This window comes from Alligator sinensis, unplaced genomic scaffold, assembly GCF_000455745.1.
Source record: "Alligator sinensis unplaced genomic scaffold, ASM45574v1 scaffold505_1, whole genome shotgun sequence".
Taxonomy (NCBI): Eukaryota; Metazoa; Chordata; order Crocodylia; family Alligatoridae; genus Alligator; species Alligator sinensis.
Window position 1 is genome coordinate 2194882 of NW_005841940.1, and position 8748 is coordinate 2203629.

The 8748-nt window shown below is 46.9% G+C and overlaps 1 protein-coding gene across 10 annotated transcripts in view; it reads left to right on the forward strand.

Annotated features, from left to right (window-relative positions):
- GGT1 (gamma-glutamyltransferase 1) overlaps positions 1–8748 on the forward strand; it is a 66459-nt gene that overhangs the window by 21323 nt on the left and 36388 nt on the right. The window contains exon 2 of one of the 10 annotated variants that reach the window (XM_025199323.1): positions 5727–5828. The exons of 8 other annotated variants lie outside the window; for them this stretch is intronic. The gene's annotated coding sequence lies outside the window, so the exon portion shown is untranslated. Of the gene's footprint in view, positions 1–5082; positions 5117–5726; positions 5829–8748 lie in introns of those variants that run through there. One more of the 10 variants, XM_006019881.3, reaches the window with a different exon arrangement.

The window sequence follows — 8748 nt, forward strand, 5'->3', positions numbered from 1 at the left end:
CCCAGCCGATGGCACTGGGGCGGTGCCCTTGCTCACAGGAGTGGGGTAGCTGGGAGACGCTGCAGGGCTGGAGGGAGCAGGGGAATGCAGGTCAGGAATGAGGGGCACTGGCAGGGCTGGGGAGGCTGTGGCTTGGGAGTGAGGAACCGGGGGGGCAGGGGACTGTGGGTTGGGAGTGCAGGGCACTGCAGCACCAGGGGGCTGCACACTGGGCATGAGGGGCACCAGCATGGCACAGGAGGGCAGTGTACTATGGGTTAGGAGTGAGGCACACTGGCAGGACCAGCGGTCTGTGGGCTAGGAGTGAGGGGCAACAGAATGGGCAGGGGCAGGGCACTGGCATATCATTGCCCCACCAATCATCTCTCCCGCCACCCTTGTGTGACAGGTGTCCCTTTTTTTGGGACTGGAAATATAGTAACCCTAGACTTTGGTCCTATATATATTGTGGAGAATGAGGGAGGCTGTGGGAAGGAAGGTCACTTTGGTGACTTCACTGACATGAACAAATGTCAAGAACTCCAGGAGGGAGTTTATTGCTAGATGAATAGTGGTGGGTCAGGGCTTTAAAAGAAGAGAGAAATTCTTGGTCTGCTAAAGACTCTTCAGTGAAAAGCACCCCCCTTTCATTCATAGGAAACTAAACTACCTGGTTTCCAAGCCCCTGATTCCAACAACAGATACTTAATTATTTGGGGCTTGAGAAGCCACTGTGGAGTATTCAACTGGTGGGCTGGAAGGATGGGGCAGATTAGGGAAACTGGGTGCACTGAATCCCATCCTATCTGTTCCTTACCCTTCTTTTCCATCATTTTGTGTTCCTGTGTGACCAGCTGCTACTCCTGCTAGTTCCTGCCTCTTGGCTCAGGAACCAGTTGGAGGAGATTTAGCCTGGAAAAGCACAGGCTCAGGGGTGATCTGATGGCCACCTATAAGTTTATCGGGGTGACCACCAGTATCTGGGGGAACGTTTGTTCACCAGAGCGCCCCAAGGGATGACGAGGTCGAATGGTCACAAACTACTTCAAGATCGTTTCAGGCTGGACATAAGGAAGAATTTCTTTACTGTCCAAGCCCCCAAGGTCTGGAACAGCCTGCCATCGGAGGTGGTTCAAGCACCTACATTGAACACCTTCAAGAGTAAATTGGATGCTTATGTTGCTGGGATCCTATGACCCCAGCTGACTTCCTGCCCTTCGGGCAGGGGGCTGGACTCAATGATCTTCTGAGGTCCCTTCCAGCCCTGATGTCTGTGAAATCTATGAGAGGGACCTGGTCAGGATGAGAAGTCAAGTACTGGCAGGAAGTGGATACAACATGTGGTACCAGGAGGAAAAGCCAGCAGGCAGGCAGGGAACTGAGAGCCATCAGTAGGAGTAGGGGTATTATCATTATTGTATTTTATTTTTTTAAATGTCATGTCTTGCGCCAAATCAGCTCCAAATGTTATTGACTGAACAGAGCTCAATCGTTCAAGTCTGTGTGCTTAATGGAAGAATGGAGGGGACAGAGGGAGGTGAGAGATATTGCTTTCTGTCTAGATTAGGGGGACAGATGAGAAAAGAGGTGAGAAGAGAGTAAGTTTGTTGTAGAGCAAGGAAAGGTTCGGGCAGGTGGGTGAGATGCTAATAGCTGCCAGGAGCACCTCCGTGCTGAGTGCTCTGCAGCAGGGGCAGATACTGAGGGGCTGCATTTCCCCCCCTTCCCTTCCCAAATATTCCTGCCAGTATGTTAACTGAAGAAGTGGACACATCAAAACCTCTCCCCACTGCAGCATTCAGCCCCAGGCTGCCAGCCTACTCCCAGGGTGCCCCTGCTCACATTCTGGTTCTGGGAAGGCTAATATTTCCCCTTCCTGCCAGCAAAGCATCTGGCTCAGTTTCTTCCCCTACCCCCTCTCACCTCCCTGACTTTTCAGCTCTTCCAATCCAGAGCATCTTCTTGTGTTTCTCTCTTGGCTTAAGGATCTACCTGGACTCCCCACAGTGAAATCTCTAGCCCTGTGTCTGCCCAGTGGACTGTATATTAGGAAGTTAGGAGGGCATACAAGTGAGGGTGCTGAGGTAGGAGGAAACTGCCCTGTGGAGCAGAGTTGGATCAGCCTGATTCTTAGGTCAATAAGCTAAACTACAAGGAACCACTTGAGGGCAAATGCAGTCACAAAGATCAGGGGTGAGGCATCGGCACAGCACCCAGGAAGCTGTTTGCTTGCAGGTAGAACCAGCTGCCCATAGGCCACACTGAACACCCAGTAAGGAACGAATAACCTCAGGGTTGGTAGCAGCAAGTTTTCTATTGGCTCCACTCTTTGCAAGTGGGTCAGTGCCCTCCGTGTCCCAGTTTTACTCCTAAGTAGGATGCCAAGGGCTGGCATCACTGAACCTTCGCCACGTTAATTTTGAATCCTGATTGTTCAGTAACTCACAGCACATCCTCTAGGACCAACAACTGCTGCTCCCTTGGGGACACATGTTTGGGGATATCATCCACAGAGACTGATTTTATCCTAATGTCAGCATCGATCCAAGTGTTTTATAATATGCCCGTGACACATGGCCAGGGCATCTCAATCAGTAGCCATTACTGTGACTGCCAGTGGTCCTTCTTTTTCTTCCCTAGGTCCCTTCTCTAAGATGTCATATTTAGATGGTCGTGCCAAAAGCTTCCAAGTTGGTAATCTATCTGTGTGTTCCTTGGGTTCATACTTAAGGAACTTGCTCCCAAGCCGTGCCCATGGAGGTATATCATGGAGGCATACCATGGAGGCTCTCCGCCCCCCGCCATGGCCAACCTGTCTTCCTAGCTTAGAGACATCCTCAACCTGTTTTTCTGCCTCTCTTGGACCTCTGCTTCTTGGGCATGGACTGTTGTTTTCAAATAGCACTATAGAGCACCTTGGAAACTAACTTGCTCAGTAAGACATAAACTTTCATGTTAGTGACAGCAACTAGCATCTGACAAAGTAGGCTGTCACCTACAAAAGTTTATGCTACTCTGAACAAGTTAGCTTCTAAGGTGCCTTCTACCCTGCCTTCTGCCTCAATTCCCTTAATGATTACCCTTCTTATGGTCCTCCATTCCCTGTTAGCAGATAGTAAATAATACCCTCTCTCGCAAATCAGATTACTTATTATTTTTCCTGGTGGGACCAAAACCAGGTTGCAAGCCTGTGGCTTCACTTAGGATTTGCTAAAGTGACAGGGAAGTGCAAAATCTCTTATCACACAGCAGCCACCTGCCCAAAGTTGGTTGGCTACTGATAAAAGAGGAAACAGGTCTATAGTCTGACTTGTTATTGCTTATGTCAAGCACAAGAATAAACACTTATCCCAATGTGGTGCAATACAGATTTCACCTATATTGGCTGGAGAGACTCAGGTATGCAGATTGGCAGCAGGTCATCTTGAATTTGCTTGGGGCTCCAATTTTCTCTGCAGTCTATCCTATATTTATATGTGGATTATTCTAATAAGCATTCTCTGACTTTTTTGTTTCACTGACTTTGGTAACTGGACTGAACCAGTTTTTCTGCCAGCTTAGAAGGTACCAGTTAGCTGGGATTTGTCTTTATAAAAATTACATTGTTGGAAGGGAGGATTTTTTTACCTTCTTTCACCATCATGGTGCTTGTCACTATCCCTTTTCTTTTTCATCTGGGCATATGGTTTTCACTGACAAGGTAGCTTTGTTTTTAGAGTGTATTTAATAAACTTAACACAGATCTATCTGTTATAGCAAAACTACATCTAATACACTTAGTTACAGCCAACACTACTGCCAACAATTTTAAAGTAAAGCTATGATATGCTCTACTTGACCTTTTATATAATGTTTTTCTTTAGGCCTTTTGTTCTGTTTGACTTGACCTTTGCTGACCAGGCTAATGGTCATGTTCACTCAATAGTCATCCAGAAACAAGCCCTAGGACCCTTTGCTTCAGTTGCAGCTTTGCAGCTTAACATAAGCCTTTCCTCAACCCAAAACAGGTGGTCATATAGGTAGTTATACATTTCCACCTTATACTCAGTTAGTGAGGACATACTATTGTCTCAGTAGGATTCCAGCTGACCATACACAATTCAAGTCCTCATATTAAAAGCTAAAAACATCAAGTTACTGGAGCTATTACCTCTAACTACTATTCACAAAAGCTATTAGCCATACCTGTCCTAACTTGATACAGGTTGCCTCAACTAGCAGGTTTTGACTCTACATTCCCAGGCAGCTGCTTATTGATTCTGTGTGGAGCACTTCAATCTAGACAAGCCTAAGCCCATATTATGTATAACTTAGGCTCATGATAGTTCTGCAACCTGCACCAGTCATTGTGATTCTTCAGTTATTGACTATATCTACAGCCTGTAGGTCCCACATGCCAGTTTCCTTCTCTAAGGCCACTATTTGAAGAAACACCAGAGCATGTGGGTAGTTTTCTTTAAAGACAATGGGACAGATGCAGGTATGTAAAGTTTCCTGAACTAAGGTCTGACCACTCTGTTTCTCCTCTGAGGATTTGTGGGGCTGGAGGAAGCCAAGAGGGACTTCACATGCTGCACAGGCCTTTGGCTGGCTGTGGTTAGATGTGGCAGCCAAGTTGCACTGGAAAAGTAGCTTCTATGAGGTGACTGCCAGTTGGTTTCAGGATGGTAGAAAGGCTTATTATCAAGTACTGTGAGGTTTAAAAATTACATAACAGGACTTAACATTAGGAGTAAGAGATGAACTTGGGTCAAAGGATAATTACCAAACTATAAAGCAGAGAGAGTCCGTGATACTGGCACAGAGCATTTGAACTCGAGTCACCAGTTCTTTCTGGAGAGGAGTTGGCAGGTTCCCAGGGATGGGATTAAGTCTAACTCACAATAGGCCATAGGGCAGAATGTCTACTGACCTGGCAGCTAGCAGGAAAAAAAAAAGTTAAAAATCCTTCCTTTTGCAGATTAGCTTTCATCACCTGTTTGTCCTGAGCCCATCCAGGTGAGCTCAACTGGGGTGATTACTCCATTAGGGAGAGAACCCAGAGATTATAAAACAAGAGCACAAGATTTGTGTGGTTCTGTCTTGGAGCTGGACAGTACTAGAAGCTGGCTTCCTCCCAGGGTGAGCATGAGTCCAGGTATGAGGTATCCTTTGTCTATTGAGCTTCAGCTGTAACACCAGATTCTTGACCATTTTAGGTTTGCATTTCATGCACTTGATCTCAGTTTACCCAACCTATCCCCAGTCTGGTAACCTCTTCTTGTTCTCAACATTTCTTCTTTCCATGGGATCTAATCTACATGTTTGCTTTCTATGGCTTTGTCAGCAATATCAGGAACATAAAAGATTTTCACACTTCTGTTTACTGGGGAGCCGAAATTGCCTTGTAGATGCACCAGTGTACTTAGAACCAGGTCTGAAAAGTTTTGACCCCTTCACCTCCTTCCACCGCCTTCTCTATTCTTACAAAATTTCTGGGGTTTGCCTTGTACCTCAAACCTTTGCCAGCTTTGTATTTAGAGAGCCTGAGAGTGCAGGAGCAGCACACTAAACCTCTGTTACTGGAGTCTGAAGACAGGTAAAATATTTCCTGGGAGGAGAGAGTCAAGTCATTCCCAACACAGAACGTCACTAGGAAGCAAAGAGGTGGTTTGGGAGAAAGTGAAGCTTTTAAGATGCCTGCCAATTGACATTCAAGCTATGCATGTTTTAGGTTCTCTTTTCTGTTTGTGCTCTTGTTTGTAAAGATGAGTGTCCTACAGGAACTGCTTTTGCTGTGGGGATACGCACAGGCCTGATGTCAGAGGAAGCCTGCTGCTGCCTTCTCCCCAGCCATGCACATTCTCCAGGTGCGATTCTGATCTTGCATGTGTTGATGGGATTCCCTGGTCTGTGGAGTTGCTTCCAGATTGGGATGATAACGAGTGAGAGGGGAATCAAACCCAAGAGTCTGCAACAGCTCACCCCAGCCATCTCTTCCTTGGAAAAGGGAAGACTCCTTGGGCATCTTGCCAAGTCCAAGGGCTTTTGCTGCTAGGGGAATCACTGTGAGCAAAGGGGTATTATATGATTATATGTAGGTATGTAGTGGCAGTTGCTTATCCCTTTATCTTCATGTTACATGTAGGAAAATATCATGATGGTTGCAGAGAAGATGCTGAATTGGGCCTGGGAGCTGAGGAGATGCATCTTTAGTCTAAGTGCTCCTGACCTGTAGCAGTAGTTAGCATGTCAGGCTATGTAATATAATCCTGGTTCATAGTTCAAGCTCAGTATCATGCATGGTTTCTTGGCTTGAATAAAAGAAATGCATTTATAGTTAATTCTTTGCTTACCCAGGGAAATCTCACCAGCTGCTCTCATCTTCTTTAGCAATAATAAGTCATTTTTTATAACCCTCAGGGATACACTGCAATGATGTGCCTCAGGGATGCATTCTGCCGAACTCCATACTTCTAGTAAAAAAAATGACCCAGAAAAATATTCAGCGGAAGGAAGAAAATAATTTGTCCCCAGGTATCTCTAGGAGAAAGAGAGTGAGGTGACATGTACTTGGGGTTCTTGAGATGTAGATGTCTGAGTGCATTGGGGTGACCACCTTTCTAATTGTGCGGGACAGTCCCAAAATGTAAACATCAAGTCCCGGTCCTGGGCTGAATGACTCCAGGGCAGTCTTGTCCCAGATTCCCCTCAACACGGTCAAACTATAGCAACTATCATTCCAGAATCATGTGCAGGGGACTGGGTTTTCCGTTCATCATGAAAAAACATGGATTTTCTTTTTGAAGGAGAAAATCACAGCTTTTTTTTCTTTAAAGGAGAAAAAACACAGGAGACTGCTGGGGGTGCCATGTGCATGTTTGCACATGCACGTTACCAGCAATACCACCAGGCAGTGGTGGAGAGCAGCTCCCCTAGCTGCCTATGGATAAGTCTGGGGGGAAGGGAGGGGCATAGGCAACATGGGAAGGGTGGGAAGATTCAGGCCCCCAAAGTGAGAGAAGGAGTGGGGCAGGGTTGGCACCTGGGGCTGGGGGTGCTGCCCAGCCAGGGCAGTGCATGGGGCCCAGGATGGGAATGCATAGCTGCAAGGCCCAGCCGGGCAGCAGGTGGGAGCCACAGGTGGCTCATCCATAGGGAGCGGGGGGGAGGTGGCAGTGAGGTGCCATGTATCCTACTCTGACATGTTTGAAAAGGTGGTCACCCTATAGCACGTGCATCTCAAAGGGTGGCTCTGTCCATTCGCTGAAGAGGCTTGTCTTGCCTTGCTCCCAGGTGGAGAAAGACCTGACTTCATTTAAAACAAGACTGCAGGTTGGTAGCAGGTATTACTTCATATGGAAAGCTTTCCCTGTATAAAATGGAGTCACTCCTATTCTTGACCCTAGAGAAATGAAATCTCCCCAAGGATGCCTTTCAGATGCATAGCTTTGTACTTGTCCACTGCAACCATAGCAGCACTCTGCTGATATAGCTCCCTACATGGGCTGATCCCAGGGAGGCTACAGAAGGCCAGGGTCTGACTGACTAAATAAGAGTGTTATGGTTCTTTCTCTGAAGGTGCTTCTTTCAAATAATCTTAGACATTTTGTCTAAATCAGTTTAATATTTTTGCTCTTAGAGGATGCTCTTGTCTTCAGGTTAAAATGAAAGGGCCCTTTTATATCGGACCACATCAGCTTATAATAGAAGGGTTAGAAGGAAAGAAACATTTTTTTTTATGAGGAAATCAAATGCTGTATATTAAACACATATCTGACAACTGACACTGGGGGAGCAGAAACCAGAAAAGCAGGAAGGTAGAGACATTTTTCATTCCCACATTGTCTTGCCTCTGTACAGAAGGTCTGTTTACCTATGGTTTCTCATCAGTGACCCCCAGATGGTGCCTCTTGAAGCTTTTGTGGCAAATTCTATCACCTTGGATTGATTGCGTGTTGGCGGAAGGCTGTTCTGAGAAGCTGCAGAGATGAGGACCCTGCACTGAAAAACAACTATTTAAAAACATCCACACCAAGGTGCTTGATGTTGTAGAGACAAGACAGAGTGGGGAAAAAAGCGGTGGAGGAGTGCTCTACGTCAAGAGCAATACATGTGCTCAATGATCAGGATGGGGTCAGAGGAGGGGCAAACTGAGGTGCTCTGGGTAAGAGTGCAAGGGGTCGTGCAGAAAGGGACTTGACAATGGGCATCTGCTACAGACCGCCTCCCCAGGGAGATGAGCTGGACCTGGAATTCTCAGGTCAGCTCATGGAGGCTGTACAGTCGAGGGACGTGGTCATCATGGCTGATCTAAACTACCCAGACATCTGCTGGGAGGAGCAGTCAGCCAGGTCCAACTGCTCACATAGGTTCCGAGTCGAGATACAGGACCTCCACCTAAACCAGGAGGTGCATAGTCCCACCAGGGGAAATGCCTTGCTGGACTTGGTCCTTGCCACAGGTGATGACCTGGTGAGGGGTCTGCGGGTACTCAACCACCTGGGTGACAGTGATCATTGCATGCTGGAATGTATTATCCAGCGCAGGGTGGTGAAAGCAAGCAGTAAGGCAAAAGTCCTCCACTTCAGGAGGGCCAGCTTCAATGAACTAAGAAGATTAGTAGAAGATGTATTGGGGTCTCAGAGCTTCAACGAGATGGGAGTCCAAGACGGGTGGTTGTTCCTCAAGGAGACGATCCTCCGAGCTCAAAGGGAGTCAGTCCCAATGTTCACCAAGGGGGCAGAGTGCTAAAAAAAACCCCATGGCTCAGCAAAGGCATCCAGGAAT